General features: G+C 45.2%; 2 long non-coding RNA genes across 3 annotated transcripts; one reads left to right on the top strand and one right to left on the bottom strand.

Annotated features, from left to right (window-relative positions):
• Positions 1–2770: 2770 nt before the first annotated feature.
• LOC118967892 (uncharacterized) lies at positions 2771–12089 on the top strand. 2 transcript variants are annotated; one of them, XR_005055213.2, is made up of 4 exons: positions 2771–2906; positions 6776–6927; positions 11137–11210; positions 11698–12089. It is a non-coding gene; the product is annotated as an uncharacterized lncRNA (long non-coding RNA). The 2 variants fall into 2 exon arrangements; XR_005055214.2 differs by having other exon boundaries at positions 6776–6984.
• On the bottom strand, positions 2905–14964 carry LOC108392378 (uncharacterized). Its single transcript, XR_001851996.3, has 3 exons — positions 14597–14964; positions 8542–8634; positions 2905–6023 (listed from the first exon to the last, which is right to left on the bottom strand). It is a non-coding gene; the product is annotated as an uncharacterized lncRNA (long non-coding RNA).
• Positions 14965–16827: the final 1863 nt, after the last annotated feature.

Genomic DNA, 16827 nt, shown 5'->3' with positions numbered 1-16827 from the left:
TACAGCAAGGGATACTGCAGGAAAGAGGTTATGTTTATCAATGCATCAAGCAGCATGGCATGGGTACATCTGGTTAGTGTCCTAAAGGATCCTACTATACACATTCCGGCACTATCTACGTGTGGGAGATAGGATTCCATTTTCCTCTGGGGATGAAGAGGACACATAAGACGTTATCTTATCAAAGCTAACCAGAAAATTCCCAACTGACTGCATTTCTAGAAAGGGTTGAAATTACAATTAGGTAAGGTATTAAGCCCTGGTTTGATGACTCTTAGGCTGGAGGAAGGAAAAACAAGGACATGCAAACAGAACAGAGAGATACCATAAAAGGAGAAGAGACCAAACCCCAAGGTCCGTGCCTTATATGGAAAGGGGACAGTTCTGATGTGCCAACTAAGACCCGGATGTCAGCCTCCTCCTTCTTGGAAGGAAAAAAAGTTTCTAGTTGTCTATTATGTCACCTTTAGCCAATCATACCTCTCCACGCCCCCTAGGAAAGCTTGCCCACTCCTCCCCCTCCTAACCCCTTATAACCCCCACCTCCCTGACCAGGTGTGGCTTCCCCGGCCTGTGATAGCCAGACCCGGGAACATCACCCAGGAATTGAGTTCAAATAAACTACCTGGCCCTTTGTTGCCTCTCTTCGCCTGCTTATTTCAGCTAGAATTTATCTTACAGTGACTTGGCTTAGTAGAAGTGACTCCATGTTGGGCTGTGTCTTTCCTTTTTTAACAATTTCTTCCTTTTGATCAGACTCTCAGCTTGACTTGGAAATGACAAAAATTTAAGGAATCAACACCACCCTCAGTTAACACTCTGTAGTTTCTGCAGCTTTTGTTCCTTTTGTACGTTATCCATGGGACATGACATTTTTGTCTTACCTCTGTAATATTCACAAGTTTAACTTCAGTTTCATGATCCTTAAGTCAGTCATTCTCTTCAGTTGTCCTCCAAAGTTCCAGTCTCAGGGAGAGATCATCTGCTTGATAGTTAGCAACTACTTACATGCATTTAAAGCTTTTTGAGAGGAAATACAGTGTGCCAGGGAGATTATTATGATAACTATATGCAGGATCATTCCCAATGTTTGGAGTGCACTTCAAAGCCATGGTCTCCAAGACCCAAACCAATCAAAAGAAGATAAGTAGTCACCCCTCAAGCCGAGTGGCTTTCTCAGCGGTCCTACATAACTGAGTTTCAACCTTATCCAGGTACAGCAGGTGTCCTTAGTTGCAGCGGATACCTCCTTGTTCAGCTGAAAGATAATCTAGGACTATCCTGTTAGCAAGAACAATTTTGGTCAGACAGTCTAAGGATCTTTGTTGGATTATTGCTCCAGTAGCAGGTTCTGCAATAACCTCACAAGTTAAGGAGAAGTTCCTGCTTATAGCCTCATTTATATTTATCCCCAACCAGTGAAGCAAGGACCTGCCAAATGGAATCGTAAAGCCTCTGGAAATTTCCTTCTAACTCAACAGTGTCAATTCAGGGAGCTCAACCAATGGGATGTCTTATTTTCCTTGTGAAAAGTTAGGGGCATGGTTATTTCCTACCCTGAAATAAAAGGTTGTTCTAAATTCCAGAGGTTACCCCCCTTAGTAATGATGTGAGAAATACAGGTGAAGGTATTATCTTTCCAGGGCAATGTCAGAATAAAGGAAAGGAAAAGAAGAAGAAAAGATTTCAGACTAGTTAAAACATGAAGTGTAAATCTATCATCTTGGGCAGAAACAGTCTACACCAGTGTAATTTCTTCTCTTCCTTCATCATCTGATTTGGAGGTCTCCTGTTGATGCCGAGGTTGTTGTTCACGAAGCCGAAGAATGAGCTTCACAAACACTCAAGGTAGAAGATCAAGGTACAGGCTTTTATTTAGAGATAAAGTGAGAGGACAGAGCTCCCTGCTCACACCAGGAGGGGACAAGAGAGTCTGTGGTTGGCTCATTGTCTAGGGGTTTTATGCGCAGTTGAGGATTTTCAGGAATGAGGGTAAAGGGTTAGGGGTGCAGACTTGTTGAGTGGTCCCAGAATGCTGATTCTTGATGAGTAACAGAAGAAATTTTCTGCTGATTCTTTCTCAAGATAGCAGCTTCCCTCTGAGAGCATGTCAATTAAGACCGCCTACCCTGCCCCCAAGGTGGGCTGGGTTGTTGCCTGTTTGCTGAAGTAAGTTAAGAATCTTATTTCTTAACTTCTTGGGCTGTTTATAGTTGGGCTTGCTTATTAAATTAATCTATTTCCTAGGTTGCAGATTACTTGGTTAGAATCAGAGAAGGAAATACAGCACATAGGTACGGTTAAAATAAGTTGGGCCTTTTAGCAGGCTAAGGTAAATTTTACAGTGTCATGATTTAAATTGATACAGTGAAGTCATGGGTTATGCTGAGACACTTTTCTGTATCTGCAGAACACTCAAACATTCCAGGCCAAGTTGCTGCTGGCCTTTTGAGTTTTAACTGATCTCACTGAAGATGTCTATATCTTTACCCTAGAGAATTAGTGTGACTCTGACTTTGCGTAATGCTTACCACAGTTTCAGTAGGGACTTCTCTGCACATTGCTACAGTGTTCTGACTGTAATTACTTTGCTCTGCTTTTTCTCCAGAGGTCCTCACCTTACTCTGCCTAATCCCACGGTCCCTGTCTCACTGTGTCTGGACAAGACTAGATGTCAAGTGGAGCCATCTTCAGTTGTATAATATGTGTCCAAAACTCAATGTCTTTTCTCATTTTGCAGCAGTGTCAGTGGTCAGGAACACCTGGTAAGGTCCCTTCCAATGGGGCTCAAGAGCTGTCTTCCTCTGATGACATTTCCTGAACACCTGGTGGTCACCAGGCTCCAGCCTATTGATGCCGGGGTTCTTGTTCACGAAGCCGTAGAATGAGCTTCAGAAACACTCAAGGTAGGAGAGCAAGATACAGGCTTTTATTTAGAGATAAAGTGAGAGGACAGAGCTCCCTGCTCACGCCAGGAGGGGACAAGAGAGTCCGGGGTGGTGCGTTGTCTAGGGGGTTTCATAGGCAGTTGAGGATATTTGGGAATGTGAAAAAAAGCTTAGGGGTGTGTACTTGTTAAGCGGTCCCTGAATATTAAAAATTAACTTAACATAAGGAATTTCCTGCCTTGATTTCTCTCTGGGACACCAGCGCCTTGGTCCGGGAGCACATTAAAAGGCTGCCCGCCCAGCCCCTAAGGTGGGCTGAGGTATTGTCTATTCGCTAAAGAATCCTGCCTCTTAAACTTCCTGGGTGTTAAAATGCAATCTTTTAAGATGGAATTCCTCATGCCTTTTCCCATGTCGTCTGCAGCTGGGTCTGCACGCTAAATTAGTTGCTCGGTTTGCAAAATCACTTCGTCAGATCTGAAGGAGGAAAGACAGCACCTAGGCCGGGGCCTTTTCGCATGCTAAAGTGAATCTTACACAGGCTTACAAATGATTAGCATAATAAAACATGTGCTACTCTTCTTTATCTGGGGAACATTAACTGATCTCACTGAAGAATGATTCTAGAGCTTAATGTTCAACATAAGAGTTTTAGTAGGGGGGAGTTTCCTTGCATGTAGTTACATTGCTCTGACTGCAAATATCCCGCTCTGCCCCCTCCAGAGGCCCTCACCCTACTCTGAGTACATCCACGGTCCCTGTCTCACTATGACCAACAGGATCCTTTGAACTGGCCTCTGGGAGGCTTTTTTAACCTATTGATGATAAGCTTTAGCATAAGACATTAAAAACTTGCAGACTACAATGAGACAACAAGGGATCAGCAAAAGGTTGTATACTAATAGACATTGTTCTGTCAATGACTATCTCATATTGAGTGAGTTTATGTTTTCAATAAGGGGGTACTGAACAGTCAGCAACCCCAAAGGCAATACCTTAAGCCAGGGAAATCCAGTAGTTTCAACCAGTTTTAGAAATTTTAAGTGGGAGGCTGAAAAGTTTGCACGGCTTTCATTATGTGCCCAGTGAAGTGGGTGCCTCAATTACTGGAGATTATAGAAGGTATACCCCGAGTGGGAAACATGTTTCTAACAGTTTCTTTGCTACCGTGAGGTCATCAGCCTCACAACAGAGGAAGGCTCCACGCCAAGCAGAAGACATATACAGTGACAAGAACAGATTGCCAACTCATGCTAAGTGGTAGTTAAATGAAGTGCAGCAGCAGGTGTGCAAAAAGCCCACAGGGAAGAGGTCTGAAGTCTCTGGGGAACCAAAATAGTTTCCTTAAATACACTAAGGTGGACAAAGGAATGTAAAAACCAGGGAGCAGGGAAGAACCCAGTGGCCATCTGGAGTCCCATAACCCTGTTTGTTGACTTAAAACCATTATTACCCCATCTTCATTTCTCTGATTCAGGAACAGACTGTTGTCATGTTACTATCAGGATGCCAAAGTCTGGCAATGAGAGGTCATTTTTTAGAAACAGATTGGACTTCACTCATATGTGCCATGACTCATGAAAACCAGCTCGGGCATTTCCCTGATGCTCAAGTTCAATTCTTTTTGTGTGAGCCTCAGTTTTCATGACAGCTATTTCAGAAGGGAAGAGAATAATTACAAGTGGTAACATTATTATGACTTACCAGATTTGTAGGATTTTATCCAGTTTTAAAACACTTGGTCCAATAGGACATGGGTCACTATGAAACAATACTTAGTTACCTATTTAACGAAAGTAAGAAAGACTTCACAGACAAGTACAGAAGGCTACATAGTTGCTAGCAAACTTAGCTCCTTTAATATTAAGAAGACTCAGTTTTTCTTAAGTAATCGAAGACCTGATAAAGATACAGGAAGCACAGGAAATTGTCCTGATAAAATACAGAACTTTGTCTTGCAGGAAACTACCTTAAGGGTGAAGAGAAGCACAATCTCTTACCAGTAAGAGTAGACCAATGGTCCACCACCATTTTGTCTTTTAAAGATAATAAAGAGATAAAAACTCTTTTAAAGAGTCTTTTAAAGAGATAAAAACTAGATTTTAATTTTGTACCAGCTTACATCTTGATATGAAAAATCATTTTTAAATAAATTATTTTCAATCTTAGCAACCTGATCACACATTAAAATTTTTTCCTGGGTCCTTTTCACAAACCTACAACTTTCTTTTTACATTCAGATTCGTCCAAAGTTTTCCCTCTTTAAATAACCAGCTGCACTTTAGGACAGAATTACTTTCTTTCCCCTCAATAAAATGCATTTCCATTCCTCATATCTTGTTTTACTGAAAAGACATCTTAACTTTTCTTGCATGCAGAGATGTTTACCTTATCATTTCTATTGGCTTTAATACTAATTACAATTCTTAGCTTCTGGAAACCTTAGCTTCTGGTGAAAACTAAGCAGTAAACAATTGTGAACTGTTTGTTACACCAGCATTCTTTAGATCAGCAAATTTATGAATACACTTCATAATTTCTAGAAACGTGTTTCTCATAGTACACTCTCTCAATAAAGCTCAAACAAGTTACCAACAGATCTAAATATATCTTTAGTTTCTCTGTAATAAGGAGATAAAAGGAGGTAAACTTAGATGTGTTTAACAATTAATGTCTTATTTTGTCGTATTTGGAAATGATCTAGATATTCAATGAATTCCCATCATTTAATTTAACTTAGTAAAACTTTAAGGTTTCAGGTTACCAAAAGATGTTGGAAACTACTTTTAAGTAAGGGTTTTTATCATACCAAGTTATTGTCGACAAATCTGTAACAGAGATTGCATGAGCTTATACTTAGTAGACGTAGGTAATAATCAAAGTATATTAATGCTTTAAATCATAGGGTCCCCAACCTGATGGTTATTAAACCCAAGTTCTCAGGACACAAAACAATCTTAGTGATTTGCCATTTTTGCTAGATATTCATCGCTGCCAGAATCATAGTTTTTAGTGCTGGAAGGCAGTGTGCTTGATTTCTTAACATTTAAAGATCATCTTCCCTTTGGCTGTTCCTGAATACCAATCACGATATGCATCTCATTCAGGTTGTGCAGTCTTGCAGCTTGGCTTTCTCTAAATGCATAAGCAAGAACATCAGCTTGATGAAACAGAAGGAACAAAATAGCAGTAGACTCACAGACACCGAGAAGGGACTAGCGGTTACCAAAGGGGAGGGGTTGGGAGGGGCTGAGGGAGAAGGGGATAAAGAGGCACAGTACTTCGCAATCACAATATAGGTTGGTCACGGGGACAGTAGCACAGCACGGAGAATACAGTTTATGACTCTGCGACATCTTATTACGCTGATGGACAGTGACCGCACTAGAGGGGGTGAGGACTCCATAGTACGGGTGAATGTTGGACCACTGTGTTGTGTATTTGAAACCATCATAAGATTGTATATCAATGACACTTTAATTATAAAAAAAACTATGGTGGTAAACTGAGTTTAGGCTTGATCTTTCTTGTGGAGTGTAGATGAAAAAAAAAGGAAAGGAAAAAAAATGACATCAGCTGAACAGATTGAAAGTGCCCCATTTGGCCATTTTACAGTGAGATCTCCTTTAGAAATTCTCCCAGGTAAGGGAGCCACTTGCAAGTCTAAGCTCTTAGGTTTCATATATAAATCCTGCAGGTCTCCTTGCTGGAGGTTGGCAGTTCAGTGTCCTGAGACTTTTTGTTTCAGAAGACTGGTTTCCCATTTTCGGCTCAGCGAAACAAAACAAGGGTTTAGGTATCTTGGGTCAGAACGTGTAGTGATTTTCTGGGTGTCGCTTTCCCCAAGGCCATGAGACACTCTCTTCAATGTCTTGCTTTCTCCGCAGGCAGTCTAGAACTACCACTGGGCTCTGAACCCCGGATGATGACTAGTCCTTACGTGTGCGTCCCTGGATAAGCCGTAGTTACTTGTCCATGAGTGGAATTCCCTATGGGATCGCTGCATGTCCAGAGGAGCAGACCTCTGACACTTCCACCGGTAATGGCAGCGGGAGCCATTCGGTGACAGTGAGCACTGGCACTCATTCACATTTGGGTTGGTGTCACTGAACCTGCTTAACTGACCAAATGGGATGGGGAAACACCGACTTTTCCCTCTGGTAGTGTTCTCTTTATTTCCTCTCAGTGTCTTTTACCTGAGACTTTGGAATTCTATTCCTCATCCCTTAGAATAGGGGAAACACACTCAAAGAGGGCAAACAACTACTGAATAAACTTGAGGACCTTCGGCCAAAAAGAGGGAGGTCCGAGACCCAGCGAAGTCTCACCCTGCTGCAGCTGGAACCAGATGGAGCCAGATGGACTCCCTGGGCCCTGCTGGCAGCAAAGCATCAGTCCACACACTGTTCAGGCCCGTCTTAGGCAGTCTGTTCTGGGTCCCTTTGTGGTTGCCAAAAATTGTCGACTGAAGTCAACCCAACCATCATATTTAAGAAAGAATCTAGTCATAGTCTTACTAAGGAGCCTGGCCCAAGAACAGCCCATCAGTTGCTCTGATAAACTGCTCCAAGGCCCCTTTGTTTGGAGACATCTTAAAATTTTTTCTACAGCAGGGGGATACTGCAGGAAAGAGGTTACATTTATCAATGCATCAAACAGCATGGCATGGATGCATCTGGTTAGTGTCCTAAAGGATCCTGCTATACACATTCTGGCACTATCTATGTGTGAGAGAGGAGGCAAGGATAGGGTCTCATTTCCCTTTGAGGATGGAGAGGACATATGTGACATTATCTTACCAACACTAACCAGAAAATTCCTGACTGACTACATTTCTGGGAGGGGTTGAAACTGCAATTAAGTTAGGTATGAAGCCCCAGTGGGTGACTTGGCCCAGTAGAAGTGACTCTTGTTGGCCCTGTCTTTCTTTTTAACAAGAGCCTCTTAGACCAAGGAAAACTGTGCTACCCAAAACCAGATGTTGAATTAAGACCATTTTCATTGTGATGGTAACCCAACTCAAACCAGCTTCTGCAAAATGGGAAGTCAGGGTCACACAGCCATAAGGTCTGGGGGAGATGGTAGCGCCAGGCATGGCAGCATTCAAGGCCTCGTCCTTATCTGACTCTCTTCTTTCTCTTCCGTGTTATCACCCTTTCCTGCCAGCAGATAGTCTCAAAATTGCAATTTCCAATTCTAGAGAGAATGGATCTGATTGGCTAAGAAAATCACCATTGCCCCTATTGGACAGAGCTTCCTTTAGCCTATGGATTAACCACTCTTGGGTCAGGTGATCATCCTTCTCCAATCAGACATCACCCCTCAGAGTGCACGGATCAGTAAGGAAGGCGCTCGGCTACTGATCCTTCTGAGACACCAGTGACCCATTTGAGGGACACCATGGTTGTTTTTTGCAAACATTTCACTTTGAACATAATGTCAGAGTGGCTCCCATTGACAGCACCTGCCAGAAAGCTGGTTGGAAACTGTTTCTGAGGTGTATGGAGGGCCAGGGCAGATGACCTTAACAGCGTTATAAGCTCTTTTGTCCTATGTAATTTTAAATTGTGCATGTATTACTTGGGGGGTAAAAAATTAGAAAATGCTACTGATGGATTAGCTTGAGTTTATATTCAGCAAACTTTTCACTTACTGTACTATGTTGGAAGATGGAATGTGGTTGTGATGGCTGGAGCTAGAGTAGTCATCTTGAACTGTGAGGTAACCATGGGAAAGGAGGCCATACCTGGAAGCACAATAAAATAGGAGGCTGAGCCCTAACACCATGGAGCACTGTGACACTGCTGGACGCCCACCTCTGGACTTTCACAGAAGACAGAAATGAACAACCTTGTGTAAGCCACTGTTGTTTCGGGTTTTCTGCCACTCATGCACTGTATGTCTTAGACTCTGCTTCTGGAAAGTCCCCTTGAACCCCCAAGACTGGGTAAGTGCCCCCACACTTTTTCCTTTCTTCACATTTTCTACATTTTTCTGTACTCACCCATTCACTCCCCCTAGATGGTAACTTCTTCAAGGATAGGCAGACACTAATTTGTACATCATTTTACACAGATGCTAGAAACTCCTAAAGCAGTAACAATGATAACTTGTGGACATGACAGATGCAATGATTCCACCGAGGGCATCAAGGGAAGATGACAAACTGCTGCATACTCTCTGCATTAATGGGTCATTGCCAAGTCACCTTGGGTGGGGGTGGGGAGCCACGTGCCCTTCTAAAGAGCCAAAAATAGAGAATTAGGGGGAGGAGGGGAGAGGAAGGGACAGGAAACTCAAGTCATCAAGGAGGTGGATGTGATTGGAAAAGGGTGCTCTCCCAATTTGTATCCTTCTATTTTCCACACCTAGGCTCTTTTCAGCTTCCCCTGGCTCTAGCCCCACCCTCTTTCGTCCTGGTCTTCTATTAGTGGCATCTATGTCCCCTTGCCTTGATTATACCCAACTACATTCCTATTTCACAGTGGCCCTGGTACATGCAGAGAGAGGGGGAGAAAGATGGCAGCTCTTTTTACTCTTCTCTCATTCCTTTATCCCACCAGCATCCACTGCACCCCTGTACTGCTTAGACCTGTGGATGCACCTCTCCCTATTGCAAGCTATCACCGTCCTTCATGTGACCTTGATCAGGAAAAAAAACTGTGAAAGTCTAATTGTTTCCTCTCTACTGGTTGGAAATGTGGTATGTTTGGCCATGTGGCATGTTTAATCCCCTAGTCAGTCATCAGGGGAGCTTCAGCAAAATCGTCCTAGCTTTTCTGGAGTTGCAAGTCAGATGGCCTGACTGGTTTCTCATGCCTGCTCCCTCCTCCTGGCTCCCACACTGTGTCCACACCTGCATGATCCAGAAAGGAATTTTGCCTCAGAGGCAGGGGCTTGTAGCAGCCTACAAAATGATCCATTCTCTGGTTTCCCTTAAAAAGAGTGTATTTGATGAGACTATATCAAGCTGAAAAGCTTCTGTACAGCAAAGGACACCATCAATAGAATAAAAAGGTATCCTACAGTATGGGAGAATATATTCGAAAATGACAGATCTGATAAAGGGCTGACATCCAAAATATATAAAGAGCTCACACACCTCAACAAACAAAAAGCAAATAATCCAATTAAAAAATGGGCAGAGGACCTGAATAGACAGTTCTCCAAAGAAGAAATTCAGATGGCCAACAGACACATGAAAAGATGCTCCACATCGCTTGTCATCAGAGAAATGCAAATTAAAACCACAGTGAGCTATCATCTCACACCAGTAAGGATGGCTACCATCCAAAAGACAAACAACAACAAATGTTGGGGAGGTTGTGGAGAAAGGGGAACCCTCCTACACTGCTGGTGGGAATGTAAATTAGTTCAACCATTATGGAAAGCAGTATGGAGGTTCCTCAAAATGCTCAAAATAGAAATACCATTTGACCCAGGAATTCCACTTCTAGGAATTTACCCTAAGAATGCAGCACTCCAGTTTGAAAAAGACAGATGCACCCCTATGTTTATCGCTGCACTATTTACAATAGCTAAGATATGGAAGCAACCTAAATCTCCATCAGTAGATGATTGGACAAAGAAGATGAGGTACATATACACAATGGAATATTACACAGCCTTAAGAAAAAAACAAATCCTACCATTCGCAACAACATGGATGGAGCTAGAGGGTATTATGCTCAGTGAAATAAGCCACGCGGAGAAAGACAAGTACCAAATGATCTCACTCATATGTGGAGTATAAGAACAAAAGAAAACTGAAGGAACAAAACATCAGCAAAAGCACAGAACCCAAGAATAGACTAACAGTTACCAAAGGGAAAAGGATTGGGGAGGAGGGGTGGAAAGGGAGGGATAAGGGTGGGAAGAAAAGAAAGGGGGCATTATGATTACCATGTATAGTGTTGGGGGGGCACGGGGAGGGCTGTGCAACACAGAGAAGACAAGTAGTGATTTTACAGCATCTTACTATGTTGAAGGACAGTGACTGTGAACTTGGTGACAAGTAGTGATTTTACAGCATCTTACTATGTTGATGGACAGTGACTGTGAATGGGGATGTGGGGGGGACTTGGTGAAGGGGGGAGCCTAGTAAACATAATGTCCTTCATGTAATTGTAGATTAATGATACCAAAATTAAATAAAGAAATTAATTTAATTTAATTTTTTTAAAAAAGAGTGTATTTGATTCTGTAGTAATGTGTCCAGTTTCCCAGCCCTCTTTGCTGTTCTCACTAGGTGACTTTGTGACGTAAGCAAAAGTATCAAGAGGGATCAAGAAAGGCTGCTTTAGGAGCTGATTCAGTTGGGAGGTGAGTCATTTTGCCTTCCCCACTTTTCTTCTTAACTGTCTAGGTTTCAGATGTGATGGCTGGAACTCCTGCAGTACTATTGGACCACGAGGTGACCTTAGGAATGGAAACCATTCCATCTCTGGATGGCTTACTTCCAGATTTGTTTTAATTGCGGGGGGGATCAATCTTTATCTTGCTTTGGGTATTTCAGTGTTTTTATAAATGCACCGGAAGTTAAACCTGGTAGCACTATATGGTTAATATGGTACAACTTTATTAGTAGTATTTTGTTGGGTTTGGTAAATGAATTTATATTTTACAAGTTTCTTTTCTTCATTATCTTATTAAATTTATGCATAAACCACACAGGTACATACTCTTGTGTATTAATGCAAAATTGTGATTATAAACAGGGTTTCTCCAAGTACAGTTTTTGAATATTTTTCTTTGATGATTTTGTGTGGTTTCCCCATTTACTAACAGCCTAATGTATGTCCTCTCATAGAATCTCATCCAAATCTGTATCTACTGGATGGAAGAGGCTGAGGAGCAGAGTGGGAGGACCAAAGAAAAGTAAAATAGAGGCACAGAAATGAAAGGCAGTGGCCATTGCTGCTTGTCATAAATATTCTATATAGGACATGCTTCCCTCTCTCTTCCCCATGATCCACCCACAGATTTGCCATTACCATGGAAGTTACCCTGGCCACTGGAATGTGAGCAGAGGTGATGGGTCACTAGCAGGTGGAAGCCTTTAAGAACTAGAGTCCAATTTGCCACACATCCCCTTTCCCTGCATCCATCAGCCTTTTTCTCTAAGTGACCGATGAGCAGGGCCCCCAGCCAACCCATGTTGGTTGTGAGTGAGCAATAAACCTTAATTGTTTGAATCACTGAGACCGGAGCTTGTGTGTCTTCACAGTGAAATTCTCTGAAACGGGGTATAACTGGGACTGCTAATTGTCCCTTTCTTCCTTTAGGAATCAAATGTCCAGTTTAGGGCCACCTAACTAAAGAATACACTTCTTAGCCTCTCTTTCATCTAAAAGTGCCCTTGTGACTTCCTTGTAGCCAAAGAGTAGAAGTAATACCTACAACTTCCGGTTATACCCTTTAAGGAAAGGGACATATCCTGCTTCCCTTCTCTATTTCCTGCTAGTTGGAATGCAGGTGTAACGGCAAGGGCGGGAGCAGCTATATTAGACCAAGAGATGAGTATCAAAAGTTGAAGATGGCAAAGCAACAAGTAAGACTTTGGGACCCCATCACTGTGGGGCCTCTTGGACTATTACATGAAAGAAAAATAAAGTTATATTTTATTTAAGCCTCTGTTATTCAGGCTTTGGTTCAGCAGTTGAGCTTATAACCTAATAACCTGTGTGTTAGCCTTGCTTAGACAATTATAGTATATTGGACAGAGACCACATTTACTTCTGTGGACTTGTGAACAAGTCCAGTGAGATCCCTGCCCTCCAGAACAAGTGGTCTAGCAGGGGCTTCAGAAAGTCTAACAAAGGCAAAACCACACTGCAGGGGAAGCTTCAAGGTGCTCTAGGACCACACGGAAGGGAAGCAGGGGCCTTGGTGGGTTGCCTAATGAAGGGGACCATCTTAGGCCAGCCTCCCCAGGAGTAGCCCATGAGACGGTTTTCATATACAAGTGATTCATTTCAAAGTTGCTTCCAGAGAAACCAGTGAAGGAGCAGGGGAAGCAGGACAGGGAAGCGGATGAAGCCAAGCCTGGGTGTGACTTTGTGCAAATTCTGCGGAGGAAAACTCCAGCTAGCTCCCACAGGAAACTCCCACAGGGGCTGAAAAGTGCCCCGACCCAAGGGAACTGGCTTCCACACTGCCACAAGCCCCTCTCAGCCATCTGCTAAAGGCTACCCTGTGTTCACGGCCCATTGTATTAAAGCCTTCAAAGAAAAGTTACAGGTTCCTTGAGAAGCAAAAGCACACACGGCTGGGGAAAATACAACCTCAGACCATGTCAAGGTGTTCTGCAGCCGCTCTTCTCTCCCCAGCCTCATAGCCCGGCTCCCACCAGGAGACAAGCCCCTTCTAGTGTCCAGAGGCAGCCACTGCTGATGAACCAGGGAGGAGCCACCAGCTGGAGCAGGAGTACATTTCACCCCAACATTTACATCCCAGTCCCCCAACACACACACACACACACACACACACAAACACACACACAGGTTTTTCAAGAGCAAGATGCAGGTAGTGATGTGATTGTTGATAAAGTCCTCAGTAGAGACAGGTCAGGCTTTACCTCCAGTCTGGGCGCCCATGAATGTTAAGCCTTTGGAGTCACCCTGTAGCTCTCCGCCACTTCATCCCCACTGGCCTTGGATAAGGCTCCAGGATGTCAGAGAGAACTGCCCGAACCCTAAGGCCAGCAGGTTGTCAGAATGAAAGGCCAGCCCTTCCCCCAAGCAAAGTCCCTAGGCAGCCCCCAGGCCATCTGGAGGTCAGACAGCCTTTGCTTCCTGCCACTCAGGCCTGAGGCCCACAAAGCAGCCATTCACCCACAGCTGGAGGCCCCACACTGCCCAGGTCACACAGCTGGTGAGGCTGACTCAGAGCTCCAAGCTACGGTGCTCTGGCTCCTGAGCATCAGTCCCCGATTTGTCACCAAATGACTTTGGTCCAGGGTGACCTTGGCCACGTCTCTTCTGCTCTCTGGGCCTTGATTCCCCTTCTGCAAAGCCACCGACTAAACCACACGATCCCCCTAGTCATTACACTGTACTAAGAGGCAGCTTCCTCTAAACCCCTAAGTCCCACACAAGCTCCCCATGTACGGCAGATAGGAATCTGAGTCCAAAATACATGATTGACTTCACATACTTATGCAGCACCTACTACAAGTCTGAGCCCCCTGCACATGTTAACTATCTGGGTCCTGTTATTATTCTCTGTTTACAGACAAGGAACAGGAGGCCCGGAGGGAGCAGTTTGGCCAGGGTCACACAGCGAGTGAAGGCCAGGCCAGGACTTGGCCGTCTGGCTGCAGGGTTGCATTCTCACGCGCTGGGCTGGGCTCCCTCACGTTTTGTAAGCAATGTCACATGCCTTTATTTCCTTAACTCAAGTTCCATCTTCTTTTCCCTCCAGGCCAAAGAGAACTCCTATCACACTTCCTCCCCCTCCACAGAATGCTGTGACATATACAGACAACCAGAAAAAAAAAAAAAGTGGGGCAACAGGGAGGTCCAGGGGTGGTCATCCCTGTAGCCACAGCTCCTGCGGCGGAAGAGTGACGTGCTAATGCCCTCTGACTCCGGGCAGGTCACAGAGGTGCCCCTCCCAGGGCCCAGGAAGCAGGGAGGTCAGTCCCAGGGGATCCCACCAGCTCCTCTCAAGGCCACACGCCCAGCAGGCAGACCCCAGCACCCACCTACCTACAATAAGTTGTGTCCTTTCCTGCAGACCTGAGTGGGAGGAACAGCCTCAGCCAGGCATGAAGCCACCATTCCTCATGCCCAGAGAAGGCTCCCTCTTCTTTCCATCCTGGCATTTACTCCTCTGCCCACCACCAGCGGGGACTCTGACTTAACTTTCCGCCTTCCAAACACTGGCTGCGGTGGGACCTCTCTTCAGGGCAGTTCTGGGACACAGCAAAGCTACTAACTACCACTCCCGTCCTAGCCTCAGGACCGCCGTTTCGTTCCTTTTCTCTTACCGCTGTGAGCACAGGAAGGAAATGAACATTTCCAAATATTACACAGAGCCCTGTCGGTGCCAAGTGCTGTTCAAATAGTTCAAAGACCAAAAGCAAGTTGATAACAGGAGTTTTTAACAAATTCAAGTTAAATCTGTGCTCCTACAATGTAACCTTTGTCCAATTTTAGTCTGAAAATTCACCCTAAAATGAGTCTAGTCCTTTGTTTTTGTGAAAAGCTTTTGGAGAATTGAGGTGGGTCCTTATACCCCACTGCAGTCTTGATTCTCCAGCATACACGACTCCCAAAATGTCCACCCGCTGTCCCTCCTCCCCGGCACCCGCCCAGTCTCCCTCTTTCCAGTTCAACGGAGGCTTGGCAGCTGGAGACCCCGACCTTGCCGCAGCGTCCCCACGCTGCCCGCCACTCTGCTGCCTCCCTCTCTCTGTCCTGTGACCTTCCTCTGCGTTTCTTCCTTCCTTGCCTCCTTTCCATGTTTCAGCCTCACTTTCCTTTTCCCTCCTTCCTTCTCCACAGTCTGACAGGTCACCTACTTAGAGCCTCCCCCTGCCCACAGGACAGACTCCACGCTCCTGGACATGGCGTCCAAGAACCCCCCAACCTGGTCTTCGCTCTCCTGTCCATTTCACTTTCCTTTACCACGGCACGGTATCATCAGTGCCGTTCTCCAGAATTTTCTAGTCTTCACTGTAAACTCACGCTGGATTACACTTCCGCACTCCCTTGAAATTCAGCGTGGCCGTGCCACTTGTTTGAACCAGTGAATGCCAGTGGTAGTGGCACACATCGCTCATGGCAAACACTTTAACAGCCAGTGCGTGAGCTGGCACCCGTCCTTCCCCCTGCATGGCAACCGGTGACACTGCAGAGGGTGAAGTCTCCCTTGGTCTGCATCCCCGAGTGAAGATGTTTCCAGCTTGAGCCCCAGATGACACGTAAGGCACAGACAGGAAGAGCAAGAGACAAACATTATTTTTACACTGGGTGTTGTTCGTTACTACCCACACCGACTAATATAACATGTCACTAAGGCCTACGACCCTTGCAGTCTAACCTTGTTGGGCAACTCATGGTCTCTTGAGTGCATTACAATGCCAGTGCTGCACTCTTAACTGGTGCTCTCGCCTCCCTGTGCCCACTTGACAAAAATCCTTTCATGCGCTGAGACTCAGCACAGTGGCCACCTGCACTAGGAAGCCCTCCTAACTTTCCTTCTGAGGCAGCACTGGGCACCCCTCCCGGCATGCATTCCAGTCTGGTCACCCTTCTTTCCTGACGTTTTGTTTCCTGGACTACAGGGCTACTGCTATCCCCCTCAGGAAAAACTGGCCCCTCTGGGTGGATGGGCCCCCCATGGGTGTGGAAATGGCAATGAATCATGGACTAGACTTCAGGCCACCTGCCCCTTGGCCTGGCATCTGTGTTCTGGGCACAGTTTGTTTGCACACTGTCCCCACCTGCCAGGCTCCCCTCTGCACAGTGAGCATTTTGTGGACTTGGCTTAGAGCCCCTTCAAGAAGTGTTCACTGAAAGAACAAATACTGCCTAATGTAGCCAGTTAGGTAACCCCACTTCCCACCCCTCCTCTCCTCTCTTCTGCATCATTCCCTGGTTCCCCAGCCCAGCACTCATGAGCAGCAGAGTGGTCAAGAGCATGGGATTTGTAGTCAGACAGTCCTGGGTTCCAGTCTTGGCTCCGCCTCTCCCCAGCCACATCTCCTCAACAGAGTGGCTTACCTCTTCCAAGCCTCAGTTTCCTCATCTATAAGTTGGGAACACTCTCGACCTCATAGAACTCCCATGAAAAGCACATGAAATGCATTCGGTGTCTGTGGGGGCTCCTGGAATGAGTCAGGTTCTGTGCCAGAAAGACTGGAGAGGCCAGGGAAGTCCTCACTGCGGAGGGGCAGTGGGGCTGACAGCTGAATGTGGAGAAGGAGCCAGCCGTG

The sequence above is a fragment of the Manis javanica genome, chromosome 11 (assembly GCF_040802235.1).
Source record: "Manis javanica isolate MJ-LG chromosome 11, MJ_LKY, whole genome shotgun sequence".
Classification (NCBI taxonomy): Eukaryota; Metazoa; Chordata; class Mammalia; order Pholidota; family Manidae; genus Manis; species Manis javanica.
The sequence above is the reverse complement of the archived record's forward strand: the minus strand, read 5'-3'. Positions and strand labels throughout refer to the sequence as shown.